The sequence below is a fragment of the Bombina bombina genome, chromosome 4 (genome assembly GCF_027579735.1).
Source record: "Bombina bombina isolate aBomBom1 chromosome 4, aBomBom1.pri, whole genome shotgun sequence".
NCBI classification, from domain to species: domain Eukaryota; kingdom Metazoa; phylum Chordata; class Amphibia; order Anura; family Bombinatoridae; genus Bombina; species Bombina bombina.
Window position 1 is genome coordinate 1,003,089,238 of NC_069502.1, and position 15,892 is coordinate 1,003,105,129.

At 37.9% G+C, this 15,892-nt stretch overlaps 1 protein-coding gene across 3 annotated transcripts in view; it reads right to left on the reverse strand.

Annotated features, from left to right (window-relative positions):
* Positions 1–15,892, reverse strand: part of SYS1 (SYS1 golgi trafficking protein) — a 58,798-nt gene that overhangs the window by 35,516 nt on the left and 7,390 nt on the right. For 2 of the 3 annotated variants that reach the window (XM_053712084.1, XM_053712085.1), the window contains one exon: positions 12,263–12,311. The exons of the other annotated variant lie outside the window; for it this stretch is intronic. The gene's annotated coding sequence lies outside the window, so the exon portion shown is untranslated. The remainder of the gene's footprint in view (positions 1–12,262; positions 12,312–15,892) is intronic. 3 annotated transcript variants of the gene reach the window in all.

The following is a 15,892-nucleotide window of genomic DNA, read 5'->3' on the forward strand; positions in this document are numbered from 1 at the left end:
AGTGTTTTCAAAGATCTGTATCCAGGTTTATATGGGGAGGAAAAAACCCACGTATTTCTTTAAATAAACTAATGCAGAAGCGTAACGCGGCAGGCTTAGCTCTTCCCAATCTTCGATTTTATAATCTGGCTACGTTAGCTAAAATAGCGTTAGATTGGATTACAGATTCTAATAATTTTGCAACTATTGATATAGAAAGTTTTCTTATACAACCTTTTGCTTTAAAAGCTCTGTTACATTGTACTTTAAAGTCACTTACATTTAAGGTTAGATCAATGATTACAATTAAAAATATTGTTATAGCGTGGCAAAGGTTGTGTAATATCATGCAAATTGAACCACACTTTTCGAAATTCTTACCTATAGTTGGGAATCCAGACTTTAAGCCAGGGTGCCAATATAAAATGTTCAAATTATGGGAAGAGAAAGGGCTTATTAATGTAATCCAAGCACTTAATGAAAACATGGAAATGCTTCCGCGAGAAACCCTCTTTAGTCAATATGGCTTGGATAGGAGTAATGATTTTGCATATCTCCAGCTAGCTCATTTTTGCTATAAACAGAATCTCGTTATGGACGTAATGGATAAATGGGCAGACCTTGGCATCTGTATTAATAAATTTAGGAATGGTAATACATCTATCTCTTTATTATATGATCTGTTGCTGGCTAAACAAAGCTTACCTGTGTTAGAGAATTTATGTAATAGTTGGATGAAGATATTGCCTAGGTGCGAGGCAGACACCATTAAGCAGAGTTTTGATTCTTTGGATAAATGTGTTATTCCTACAAGCTGGAAAGAGTCACATTTTAAACTTGTTAATAATTATTATCTGACACCTTTCAAGATGTCACGTTTTTTCCCTAACCAGGTTTTTGTTTGTAATCGCTGCCGGTACCCTAAAGCGGATATGTTACACATCTTTTGGCTTTGTCCTAAAATATTTCAGTTATGGCAAAAAATCCAGTATTGGATTACCCAGATATTTAAAGAATCATGGCAAATATCTCCAGAGCAGATATTTCTCTTTGAATTATCCAAGGATATGCCAGTGCATTTTCAATATGTGGTTAAAATCTCTATTTTAATAGTAAGATTTCTCATCATTAAAAATTGGCTGGCCCAAGAAGCGCCCTCTATGGGGGCATTCCTTAAAGAGATTCAAACACATATAATATTTGAATCTTTTTATAAAAGATTAGCCTCTGAAAAGAAAATAGCAAAATTTATTCATACTTGGTTACCTATAATTAAATCCTATTCGCTTGCTATACAAAAACATATTCTTAACCCTTTTCTTAGCTCCAAATGTTTTGCTGACTTGGTAGTCTTGAATGAGTTTCCACCGATGTGGGTTTCAAATTATAGAGAGGTAGGGTAGGGGACGATGGGTGGGGGGCTGCTGAGTGAGAGGAAGGAACCCCCCCCTTTTTTTTTTTTTTTTTTTTTGTGTCTGTGTCTGTGTTTGTGTTTATTTGGTTTGTTTTATTATATTTGTTTTATGAATTAGAAAATATCTCAACTGCTATTGTAGGAGGTCATGTAGCAGGTATAGTTCATAATGAGGTTCAAATTGTGACATATAGACAAACATGTTTTATGTTATTTTTGCAAGATATGCACCAAAGTTATGTTTTGTTCTGTTATCATGCTGTTGACCTCCTTACTTGATGATTATTGTATATGATTTTTTGAGTGAGAATAAATAAAGGTAAAAAAAAAAAAAGAAACCACCTTAGGTAAAAACCCAGGTTTGGTACGCAGAACTACCTTATCTGCATGAAAAATCAGATAGGGAGAATCACATTGTAAGGCAGATAGCTCAGAGACTCTCCGAGCCGAGGAAATAGCCATCAAAACAGAACTTTCCAAGATAAAAGCTTAATATCAATGGAATGAAGGGGTTCAAACGGAACTCCTTGAAGAACTTAAAGAACCAAATTTAAGCTCCATGGGGGAGCAACAGATTTAAACACAGGCTTAATTCTAACCAAAGCCTGACAAAATGCCTGGATGTCTGGAACTTCTACCAGACGCTTGTGCAAAAGAATAGACAGAACAGAAATCTGTCCCTTTAAGGAACTAGCTGATAATCCTTTGTCCAACCCTCTTGGAGAAAGGATAATATCCTAGGAATCCTAACCTTACTCCATGAGTAATTCTTGGATTCACACCAGTAAAGATATGTACGCCATATCTTGTGATAGATTTTCCTGGTAACAGGCTTTCGTGCCTGTATTAAGGTATCAATGACTGACTCGGAGAAGCCACGCCTTGATAGAATCAAGCGTTCAATCTCCATGCAGTCAGTCTCAGAGAAATTAGATTTGGATGATTGAAAGGACCTTGTATTATAAGGTCCTGTCTCAGAGGCAGAGTCCATGGTGGAAAGGATGACATGTCCACTAGGTCTGCATACCAGGTCCTGCGTGGCCACGCAGGCGCTATTAGAATCACCGATGCTCTCTCCTGTTTGATTTTGTCAATCAGTCGAGGGAGCAGAGCAAACGGTGGAAACACATAAGCCAGGTTGAAGAACCAAGGCGCTGCTAGACCATCTATCAGCGTCGCTTCTGGGTCCCTGGACCTGGATCCGTAACAAGGAAGCTTGGCGTTCTGGCGAGACGCCATGAGATCCAACTCTGGTTTGCCCCAACAATGAATCAACTGAGCAAACACCTCCGGATGGAGTTCCCACTCCCCCGGGTGAAAAGTCAGACGACTTAGAAAATCCGCCTCCCAGTTCTCCACGCCTGGGGTATGGATTGCTGACAGGTGGCAAGAGTGAGTCTCTGTCCAGCGAATTATTTTTGAGACTTCTATCATCACTAGGGAACTCCTGGTTCCCCCTTGATGGTTGATGTAAGTCACAGTCGTGATATTGTCCGACTGAAATCTGATGAACCTCAGTGTTGCTAACTGAGGCCAAGTCAGAAGAGCATTGAATATTGCTCTTAACTCCAGAATATTTATCGGAAGGAGTTTCTCCTCCTGAGTCCACGATCCCTGAGCCTTCAGAGAGTTCCAGACTGCACCCCAACCTAGAAGGCTGGCATCTTCCAATCTGACCTGCGAAAGGTCATACCCTTGGACAGGTGGACCCGAGACAACCACCAGAGAAGAGAATCTCTGGTCTCTAGATCCAGATTTAGCAGAGGGGACAAATCTGTGTAATCCCCATTCCACTGACTTAGCATGCATAATTGCAGCGGTCTGAGATGTAGGCGCGCAAATGGCACTATGTCCATTGCCGCTACCATTAAGCCGATCACCTCCATACACTGAGCCACCAAAGGGCGCGGCATGGAATGAAGAATACGGCAAGCATTTAGAAGCTTTGATAACCTGGACACCGTCAGGTAAATTTTCATCTCTACAGAATCTATAAGAGTCCCTAAGAAGGAGACTCTTGTGAGTGGGGATAGAGAACTCTTTTCCTCGTTCACTTTCCACCCGTGCAATCTCAGAAATGTCAGAACTATCTCTGTATGAGACTTGGCAATTTGAAGGCTTGACGTCTGTATCATCTAGATACGGAGCCACCGCTATGCCTCGCGGTCTTAGAACCGCCAGAAGTGAGCCCAGAACCTTCGTAAAGATTCTCGGGGCTATAGCCAACCGAAGGGAAGAGTTACAATTGGTAATACCTGTCTAGAAAGGCAAACCTTAGGAACCGATGATGATCTTTGTGAATCGGTATGTGAAGGTAGGCATCCTTTAAGTCCACTGTGGTCATGTACTGACCCTCTTGGATCATGGGTAGGATGGTCCGAATAGTTTCCATTTTGAAAGCTGGAACTCTGAGGAATTTGTTTAAGATCTTTAGATCCAAAATTGTTCTGAAGGTTCCCTCTTTTTTGGGAACCACAAACAGATTTGAATAAAAACCCTGTCCTTGTTCCGCCCGCGGAACTGGATGGATCACTCCCATTACTAGGAGGTCTTGCACACAGCTTAGGAATGCCTCTTTCTTTATCTGGTTTGCTGATAACCTTGAAAGATGAAATCTCCCTTGTGGAGGAGAAGCTTTGAAGTCCAGAAGATATCCCTGAGATATGATCTCCAACGCCCAGGGATCCTGAACATCTCTTGTCCACGCCTGGGCGCAGAGAAAAAATCTGCCCCCTACTAGATCCGTCGCCGGATAGGGGGCCATTCCTTCATGCTGTCTTAGAGGCAGCAGCAGGCTTTCTGGCCTGCTTGCCTTTGTTCCAGGACTGGTTAGGTTTCCAGGCCTGTTTAGATTGAGCAAAAGTTCCTTTTGTCTTGAAGCGGAGGAAGTTGATGCTGCACCTGCCTTGGAATTTCGAAATGCACAAGAATTAGACTGTTTGGCCTTTGATTTGGCCCTGTCCTGCGGAAGGGAATGACCCTTACCTGCAGTAATGTCAGCAATAATTTCTTTCAAACCAGGCCCGAATAAGGTCTGCCCCTTGAAAGGAATGTTGAGTAATTTAGACTTTTGAAGTCACATCAGCTGACCAGGATTTGAGCCATAGCGCCCTACGCGCCTGGATGGCGAATCCTGAATACTTAGCCGTTAGTTTAGTCAAATGAACAATGGCATCAGAAACAAATGAATTAGCTAGCTTAAGAGTTCTAAGCTTGTCAACAATTTCAGTCAACGGAGCTGTATGGATGGCCTCTTCCAGGGCCTCAAACCAGAATGCCGCCGCAGCAGTGACAGGCGCAATGCATGCAAGGGGCTGTAAAATAAAACCTTGTTGAATAAACATTTTCTTAAGGTAACCCTTCAATTTTTTATCCATTGGATCTGAAAAAGCACAACTGTCCTCAACCGGGATAGTGGTACGCTTTGCTAAAGTAGAAACTGCTCCCTCCACCTTAGGGACAGTCTGCCATAAGTCCCGTGTAGTGGCATCTATTGGAAACATTATTCTAAATATAGGAGGTGGGGAAAAGGACACACCGGGCCTATCCCTCCTTACTAATAATTTCTGTAAGCCTTTTAGGTATTGGAAAAACATCAGTACTCACCGGTACTGCATAGTATTTATCCAGCCTACACAATTTCTCTGGCACTGCAATTGTGTCACAGTCATTCAGAGCAGCTAATACCTCCCCAAGCAATACACAGAGGTTCTCAAGCTTAAATTTAGAATTAGAAATCTCTGAATCAGGTCTCCCCGAATCAGAGACGTCACCCACAGACTGAAGCTCTCCGTCCTCAGGTTCTGCATATTGTGACGCAGTATCAGACATGGCTCTACAGCATCTACGCGCTCTGTATCTCGTCTAACCCCAGAGCTATCGCGCTTGCCTCTCAATTCAGGCAATCTGGATAATACCTCTGACAGGGTATTATTCATGATTGCAGCCATGTCCTGCAAATTAATCGCTATGGGCGTCCCTGATGTACTTGGCGCCATATTAGCATGCGTCCCTTGAGCGGGAGGCGAAGGGTCTGACACGTGGGGAGAGTTAGTCGGCATAACTTCCCCCTCGACAGACCCCTCTGGTGACAATTCTTTTATAGATAAAGACTGATCTTTACTGTTTAAGGTGAAATCAATACATTAGTACACATTCTCCTATGGGGCTCCACCATGGCTTTTAAACATAATGAACAAGTATCCTCAGTTTCAGACATGTTTGTACAGACTAGCAATGAGACTAGCAAGCTTGGAAAACACTTTAAAGAAAGTTAACAAGCAATATAAAAAACGTTACTGTGCCTTTAAGAGAAACAAGTTTTGACAAAATTTGAAATAACAGTGAAAAAAGGCAGTTACACTAACAAAATTTTTACAGTGTATGTAACAAGTCAGCAGAGCATTGCACCCACTTGCAAATGGATGATTAACCCCTTAATGCAATAAACAGATAAAAAAAAAAAAAAAAAAAACGACAGACGTTTTTTAACAGACACAACAAAACTGCCACAGCTGAGCTGTGGATTTCCTTCCCTATAAACGATTTTGGAAGTCTTTTTAGCCCTTTAGAGATGTCCTGTAGTATTCATGGGACTGCTGAGGGAATCTGGATGATTCATTTTGTAATTTTAACTGCACAAAAAAGCGCTAAAATAGGCCCCTCCCACTCATTATTACAACAGTGGGAGGCCTCAGTTAACTGTTTCTATGCAGAAAATAAGTCAGCCATGTGGAAATTATGCCCCAATAAGTTTTATCACCAATGTACCTCAAAAAACGATTAAACATGCCAGCAAACGTTTTAAACATCCTTTTTTAAAAAGTATGTATCTCTATTGATAAGCCCGATACCAGTCGCTTCTACTGCATTTAAGGCTTTACTACATTACTTCAGTATTAGCAGCATTTTCTTAGTCAAATTCCATTCCTTAGAAAATTATTTTACTGCACATACATTAATAAGCCTGATACCAGTCGCTTTCGCTGCATTTAAGGCTTTACTTACATTACTTCGGTATCAGCAGTATTTTCTTAGTCAATTCCATTCCTTAGAAAAATATTTTACTGCACATACCATAGTTGCAGGAGACCCCGCACGCCATTCCCTTTCTGAAGTTACCCCACTCCTCAGAATGTGTGAGAACAGCCAGTAGATCTTAGTTACTTCTGCTAAGATCATAGAAAACGCAGGCAGATTCTTCTTCCAAATACTGCCTGAGAAAAAACAGCACACTCCGGTGCCATTTAAAAATAACAAACTTTTGATTGAAGAATTAATTAAGTATAAAACACCACACTCCTCTCACGACCTCCATCTATGTTGAGGGTTGCAAGAGAATGACTGGATATGGCAGTTAGGGGAGGAGCTATATAGCAGCTCTGCTGGGGTGATCCTCTTGCAACTTCCTGTTGGGAAGGAGAATATCCCATAAGTAATGGATGATCCGTGGACTGTATACACTTAAGAGAAATGCCTGATTAGCAATATAAGAAACAAATCCATAGCTATCAAAATTGAGCCTAGGACGATATGTATCTATTACAAATAGTCAAACAGGTATATTGGCGAAACTAGGACATATGAAAATAATTCACACACAATTATGTATTAAATGGATCAATATCATTTTTCAATAGTTAACTATTTACAATCTTGAAAACAAAAATATAAGTAATCGCTTGATAGACTATGTAATTTGCTTGTATGCGATATAAATGATATGAAAAACGATATGAAAAAAAAAAAGATATGAAAAAGAATACTTTAATCTATGAAATAGGAGATATCCCATTCTAAATTGATACCTTTAGGGTATCTAGTGTCTAACTTCAAAATCCAGAAAAGCTCCCTTTTTGTTAGTAGTTTATGTCTGTCTCCTCCTCTGGTAGGCTTGTGTACCACCTCAATGATCTGCACTCCAAAACTAGGGACACCAGTTAGGTGCAGGCCATTGAAGTGCTTAGCAACTGCTGAATTTTTGTTGACATATCAACATCTTTCAGGTGCTCCCTGACCCTGTCTCTGAATTCTCTGGAGGTTTGACCTACATACTGCTGTTTGCAAAGGTTACAGTTAAGTACATACACAACCCATTTGGTTCTGCAAGTGGCATAAAAATGAATTTCAAATGTTTTTAGCGTACTGCTAGAAAAGAAGAAGTTGTTGCCAATAATGATGGATTTACAAGCTTTACAGTTGAAATTGTGACAATTAAAATTACCTCTTCTGTTGCTATGTAGTAGAGTTGGAATGTGTTGTTTGTATCATGCTGGGAGCTAGTCTGCTGTTGTTTATTATACATTAGGAATTAATTTATTTGTATCGGTAATTGGATATATTTTGGTGTTACAGTAGCTGGTTGCCGTGACAACCATTTTGGCACAATTTCTGCTCACTGGGGGAGGGTCTTAGAGGGCATAAATGTTTGCTTATCACATTTCATTGTTGGTCTAATGAAGGGGAGCTATCCCCGAAACGTCACGTAAATAAAAGCTACTATTGCTATTCTTTAAGCCCATTGAGTGCTGTCTTCTATTACACACACATTTTTAATTTTATTGTACTTCCGATTTTTTACATTATTTTTATTACCACACCCAGTGTTTTTCACTGTCATTATTTGTTATTTTTATCTACTTTTGTAACCATTAGTGTTACTTTCTAGTTCCATCAGAATAATACAAAGTATCACAATGGTGAACTTTTTGTATCAATCACTTCCGGATCATTTTAGATTCAAATAGAGTCCTTCCATTACTTGTTTTTATACCTGATGAAACTGCCTTTTGTTTTGGCTGAGAAACACGTTGCAATGTTTCAATTAAGAAGCTTTTTACCACGACCCGGTTTTGTGGTTTTTACAAACGTCCACTACTTGGACTTTACATTTGCAGCCACATGGCGGTTCTCTCCTGCTCCCTTTGCCGGTCACGCTGATACTTTTGTTGCTGGATATATCCGTGTCTTCAGCGTACTGACTACTTGTATGCACCTTATTTACCTAGGGTGCGAACAGTCTTGTGAGTAGTATTCATACATACACCATTTTTTTACAAGTTACACAATGAGGTTCCCCTTGTCTTTCTTATATATCTTTGTGCAGCCTAACAATCACACTGTGGGATACAAGAGGAGCTCTCCGTTTATAATACCACTTGATTATCTTTACCAAAGACATTTTGGGACATAACATATATGCATCTTTATATGTTTTTATATTGCATTCGATTCCCACCTCTTCTCTCTCTTTCACTCACAGGAGTGTTTATTATTATTTTTTATTATCACAGCTGTCATACGCTCCCTTTATGATATCCTTAGATTTATCGCTTTTCATACTCCCCCCCCCCACACTTTTACCTCAGTTCAAATGTTTTATCGCACTTTAAATAGGAATTTCATGTCCTGCATCATGCGAAATCGCAGTTAACTTCTCATTTGCAAGTTAATTATTCCATTGTTTTTTTAGAAGGAATAATCCAGCTTTGTCTCAGCTTATAAACAATGCTAATAATAAGTATTACTATAATACTCTTGAATAACCAAGAAAATTAAATGATGAGGCAGTAAGCCACTGCAACATGGTCTACTGACTACAGTAAACAGAAGCCAGTTTGCTTAGAACAGCAAGGCTGTTTTAAAAGGAAAATTGTTGGAACAAATTCTAAAAAAGTGGGTTACGCAGTTGTAATGGGATTTTTTGTTCTTGGGTAGCACTCCTTGTCAGCTAATGAAAAAGCTTTTCATAAATTTGATGGGGCATTAAAACACTACATAAATGCTAGAGATAATGATGTATATAAAGCAAATATTACCCTGAGACTTCTATGAACATGTATTTTTAAAAATTAAATTAGCGGTTTAAATACTGAAAAATTAGGTGTAAACAAATGGATGTTGTAGGTTAGCTTTCACTTATCTTATCTCCCCTGATGAGGCCAATTAGGGGCAGATGTTAGTATGATACTAGAGTGAGCAAACAATGACTGTGTGGAATATAGCAAGTTTGGAGTCTAAAATTCACGAGAGATTTTGAAACGTTCATCACTTTAATTATAGGAAATAAGTATATTAGCAAAGTATATTGCAAATTGTTTTTACTACCCATAAATATTATTTTACACTTTAATAGTTTACTGTCCCTTTAAGGTATGCACAAACATGCAATTTAAACCGTCTTAATATATCCCATTTAACACATGCCTAAATATATGTCCCCAATTAACATATACTCCAATTCCCACCTACGGGTGGGAATTGGAGTATAGCATACGAAAAATGATCCTAATTTGGTTTACTATTAATTGATAAATGTGTTCAGCTACTAAAAAATAATATAACACTAATATGATAAATACTATGATTCTAGATGAGTGAGGGGAGACATTGGATTAGTCAAGGGTTGCAACAATGATTAAATATAGGATAATATTTAATATAACAAATCATAAAAAATGACAAATCTTCTAAAAAGATGCCGGCATCGAAATATTACAATAATTTATAATAGTTAAAAAAGTAAAGACAATGACAATTCAGCAAAAAGTGTATAATAACAAGTTTGTTCCAAAGTGGCTTCGGATATATTCTAGCAGTAGAAAAAAAAAAAACTTGATACAATGTATCTGCTAGATGGTCTTTTGTAAATACCATGAAGTCTGCTATACAATCCTATATATCTATCAACGATGTCCCAAAAAAAGGTAATAAAGTTCCAGATGCACAATGTGTGACTAATATGTGTACCTTAGTTCTCCGGATGGATATGGAGTGTCTCCGTTATTAAAATGTTCCAGAGATTGAAGAATCTGTGTGAATAAAGTGCTGTTGTTGATGCAAACCATCGATGTTCTAGACAAACAATTGTGTCTGATCTGACAATGAATTGGTTCCGGTTGTAAGGTCAGAAGGGCTCCGTTTGTATAGATTGGAGATTGCAATTCTTAACAATTTTTAGCAATTGCTGTTGCACTAACGAAGTTAGTGTATGATAGGATGAACAAGTCTTAATTGAAATAGTAGATCCTGGGACAGGGATTACACATTTGGAGACTATTCAGATGTTACAGAAATAGCTTGATGTACCTGCCCTAACTACTAAACAATATGACGGCACCAGCTGTGTACAAGTAAATACGTTGTGTCCGAAGTAAGGAAATTTCCTTACTTCGGACACAACGTATTTACTTGTACACAGCTGGTGCGGTCATATTGTTGAGTAGTTAGGGCAGGTACATCAAGCTATTTCTGTAACATCTGAATAGTCTCCAAATGTGTAATCCCTGTCCCAGGATCTACTATTTCAATTAAGACCTGTTCATCCTATCATACACTAACTTCGTTAGTGCAACAGCAATTGCTAAAAATTGTTAAGAATTGCAATCTCCAATCTATACAAACGGAGCCCTTCTGACCTTACAACCGGAACCAATTCATTGTCAGATCAGACACAGTTGTTTGTCTAGAACATCGATGGTTTGCATCAACAACAGCACTTTATTCACACAGATTCTTCAATCTCTGGAACATTTTAATAACGGAGACACTCCATATCCATCCGGAGAACTAAGGTACACATATTAGTGACACATTGTGCATCTGGAACTTTATTACCTTTATTTGGGACATCGTTGATAGAAATATAGGATTGTATAGCAGACTTCATGGTATTTACAAAAGACCATCTAGCAGATACATTGTATCAAGTTTTTTTTTCTACTGCTAGAATATATCCAAAGCCACTTTGGAACAAACTTGTTATTATACACTTTTTGCTGAATTGTCATTGTCTTTACTTTTTTAACTATTATAAATTATTGTAATATTTCGATGCCGGCATCTTTTTAGAATATTCGTCATTTTTTATGATTTGTTATATTAAATATTATCCTATATTTAATCATTGTTGCAACCCTTGACTAATCCAATGTCTCCCCTCACTCATGTAGAATCATAGTATTTATCATATTAGTGTTATTATTTTATAGTGGCTGAACACATTTATCAATTATTAATAGTAAACCAAATTAGGATCATTTTTCGTATGCTATACTCCAATTCCCACCCGTAGGTCATTATCAAATAACATCTCAATTATCAAATATAATCACAGTTTTTAAATTTTATTTTTTTTTTTCATATATTTTTTTCGTACTTTTAACTGCTAACTTTCAACTGCCAATTTTAAAGGGGCATGAAACCCAAATGAACTTCTGTTACCCACTATTAACAAAGAATACGATGAGAACAAAGCAAATTTGATAAGTAAATGGGAAACTTTATTTTTTTAACTGAATGGTCTGTCAAATGATGAAAGAAAGGGGACATAAAATCCATCATTTTTCATTCATGATACAGATAGAAAATGCAATTTTCAACAACTTTCCAGTTTTCTTCTGTTATCTAATTTGCTTGGTATCCTTTGCGGATAAAGCAGCAATGCACTACTGGGAGAACGCACTGGGTGAGCCAATAACATGAGGAATATATGGTGCTGCCCCCAATCAGCAGCTCCTGAGCCTACCTAGGTCTCATTTTCAACAAATGATAAAAAGATAACAAAATAAATTAATTTAAAGAGGTAAATTGGAAATTTGCTTAAAATCACTAAAAATGCTCTATCTGAATCATAAAATAAATAAAAAAAATAATTGGGTTCCATGTCCCTTTACATTCATTTAAGGGCTTAACCAGTTCTTAAACTGCATTTATTTTAGTTTGACTTTCTTGTTAAAGTTAACCTGTTACTACAAAAGCGGAAGTAAACTAAAAATACACGTACTGGTGTCACAACAGAACAGAATGGCCGTGTGTCAAAACGAAGACATAAGTACAACTTCTTAAAGGAGCCCTCTATGTGCAACTCACCTTGAATTGATTTTTTCTTCTTACAAATAGAGTTTGCATAGTAGAAAACCTGAAAAACAAATATAAAAACTGAAATCTGCTAAAAAAATGATTCAAACATATCTATTAGCAGAGTATTAGCAGGTATTTATTTATAAAATGTGTAAATTGTATAAAACATGTACTCTGTGCTTTTTAAACTGGGGGTAAGCGCACAGCTAATGTACCTCTTTAAATGAGCGTACACATTTTTGTCACTTGGCAAACAATTGCAAAAACCATTTTTTGTGCACACTGCTGAAAACATGTAGAGTATTCACTGAGTTTCAGGTGCCCCACACCACACACAAGGGGGAAAAGCAGACATGGTAGGTAAATGGAGTTAGACCGTGAGTCTATTAGTGATTGGTAAAAGTATTTGTTTTTGCCAATAATACCCTTACATGTGATATATTGATACGATAAACAAAAATTGCATACCTGTCTGACAAGGTGTTTGTTTGGGACTATATTATAATAATGTGGGTCACAAAAAAAATAAACAGTTTAAAGGGTCATTACAGTAAAAAAAAAAAAATTACAAATACTCTAATCCATTAGAGCAGGCAATTTTAAGACTAGACTACTGTGTGTTTAAAGGGACATGAAACCCAAACATTTTCTCTTTCATGATTCAGATAGAGTATACAATTTTAAACAACTTTCCTTTTTACAACCCCAATTCCTAAAAAGATGGGACAGTATGGAGAGAAAAAAAAGAATAAAAAAAAAGACAAATTTGAAAATTCAATTCAACCTGTACTATATTAAAAAAACATTTTTCACGATATACTTGCATCAAAGAGAAATCGGCTACAAAAGAATACCACAATGGAGATCAGGGAGCTTTGTGATATGACGGACAATCGCTTTGCCAAGTTGGAAGCTATGTTACAGGCTTTGATTGATAAAGCACCCTCAGAGCGAGATTTGCAGCTCCTCATCAATAGGGTAAAAGGGACTGACCATGTAAAACTATCGGACCAACCAACTATAGTACATAAGGCTGAAACGGTTTTGCAGCATGGAGAGTCTGACCTAACCTATATACCGGTGAAGGGACAACCCACGCAACTATGCAATAAGATTACATCGATGCCTGTACAACAGCATACTAACGACAGACATGCGGTACCTGCAATCGGGTTCGGGACCAGAGATCCCGCATTCTGTGAAGGAGCACTCACTATGCTGCCTGGCTTCGCGCCCGACCTACACACAGAGACGGTTCTGGGTAAATACCTGGATATGAACCATACTAGCCGGGTGAAAAGACGTGCTGGTGACTTACCGCTTACTAGTCTGGTGGACACCAGAGTCGATCTATCCTTGCTGTTATATTTTGAAGGGGGTTAGAGTGCCCATAAGTGATTGTTGGGTACAGACCAGCAATGACTAAAGAAAATGGCAAAATCAGTAATATTCAAGTTGGCTTTCTATGTTTATGTCTTTTTAAAATACCATTATCACGAGTTGTTATGCATGTATTCATTTGCACATTAGCTTTGAGGCTCATATTAAATGGTGTATTTCGCTAGAACTGAATGATATAGAAAATAGACCAAATGTATTTTGACACAACACTCCTATTATTGTCCTCTAGGAGGCACTGAAATGCTAGTAATACTTCTATGTATCCCTGATCGCTCTCAGTGGGGGTTAGGGGGGCCCCCACGGAGCCCCTAACAATCAGAGAAGGATCACAAATACAAAATAAAGCCTTGACTCAGCAATGAAAAGATAGGGCTTGGCTGGAACCATTTTGTGGCCTGCGGCCGGGGTTGCACCTCGGTTCTCAGTAATAAATTATACACTTGCAAGGACAGGAGCCATATATTGACAGTGCACTTTGAATGGTTTTGCTCTATTAGGAAACATCGCCTGGACCCTTGTTCCAGAAATAGCACACAACTCTTCTTACGGAAAGAGTAAGTATAGCTAATTAAAACATGTAAAACAGTATGATAAGGGAGAAGTATGAACGGCCTTCTTATTGCTTATGTGTCTATTTTGAGAGCATACAAAATGCCACTTAAATGTTAATGTGTGAGTCTTGTTAAGTTGCGGAGATCAGCTTTGGTTTATGCATCTATAATATCAAAATATGTTATGCTTTATACCTTACTATTCTATCTCAGATGCATATTGTTTCTTGTTTGTATTTATTTTTTAGCAGATAAGGTCCAAGAGTGTCCTGTAACAGCGTTTTTTAGAGGTTGAAAAATGAGGATTAGCATTATTTTTGTACATCAAATGATTGCTATATTGTTATCTTTATATGTCCTGTACACATTTATTTATTTTCTCAATATTATTTTTTTTTTTTTAAAACCCCCCAAAAAAACACATTTTTATTATTGTGAATTTAATGTATTTTTGAAAATATACACGATTTCAAATCTGATGACTGCAACACGTTCCAAACAAGTTTGGACAGGGGTAATTTAGGACTAATAGCAATGTGACAAGTTAAAATAAGAAGGTGATGTGAAACAGGTGAGGCAATCATGTAATCATAGTATATAAGGAGCCTCCAAAAAAGGCCTTGTCCTTAAAGAGCAAGGATTGGTCGAGGTTCGCCGATCTACAAACAGATACGTCAGTGAATAATCCATTCGTCGCTGCATCCACAGATGCAAGTTAGGCTTTACTATGCAAAGCCGAAGCGATACATCAGCACTGTCCAGAAGCGCCACAGACTTGCCTAGATTACAAGCGCATGGTTGAGTAAGCAGAGAGAGTGTGCAGGTGCTAGCATGGCCTGCGTCCTGACCTGTCTCCGATTGAGAATGTGTATTGCATTATGAAGCGCAAAATAAGGCAATGAAGGCGCCGTACAGTTGCGCAGCTGAAGACATGCATAATGGATGAATAGGGGAAAATTCTGCTTGCTAAACGTAACCAACTGGTATCTTCAGTGCCCAAACGCTTAATTATTATTCTTTATTTATAAAGCGCCAACAGATTCCACAGCGCTGTCCATGGGTACAAAGATAAAAGTACAGTACAATATAAAAAAAAAAAAGACACCAGAAACAGTTTAACAAACAAATACAGGGGGAATTGAGGGCCCTGTTTCCGTGGGAACTTACAATCTAGAGGGTAGGAGGGTGAGAAACAGGAGGTGGGGACTGGAAAGGTATAAGTATCATTAAAAGAAAAGGTGATGTTACACTGTGGAAAACAGTCAACTGTGCCAACTTTTTTGGAGTGTGTTGCGGTCAGCTTAAAAATTAGTATATTAAAAAACAAAAAAAAAAACAAACATTAAATTCACAAAGTAAAACATCAAATAATGTGTTAATGTGTTTCCAATATAGAAATATAGTACAGGGTGAATTGACTTTTCAAATTACTCTATGTTTGTTTTTTTTGCATTTTCCATACTGTACCAACTTTTTTGGAATTGTGGTTCTACTTAGATTATCTCATTTGCTTTGTTCTCTTGGTATCCTTTGTTGAAAAGGATACCTAGGTATGTTCAAGAGCTAGGAGCAAGCTACTGATTGGTGGCTGCACATATATGCTTCATGTGATTGGTTTACTGATGTGTTTAGCTAGCTCCCACTAGTGCATTGCTGCACCTTCAATAATGGATACTAAGTGAATTAA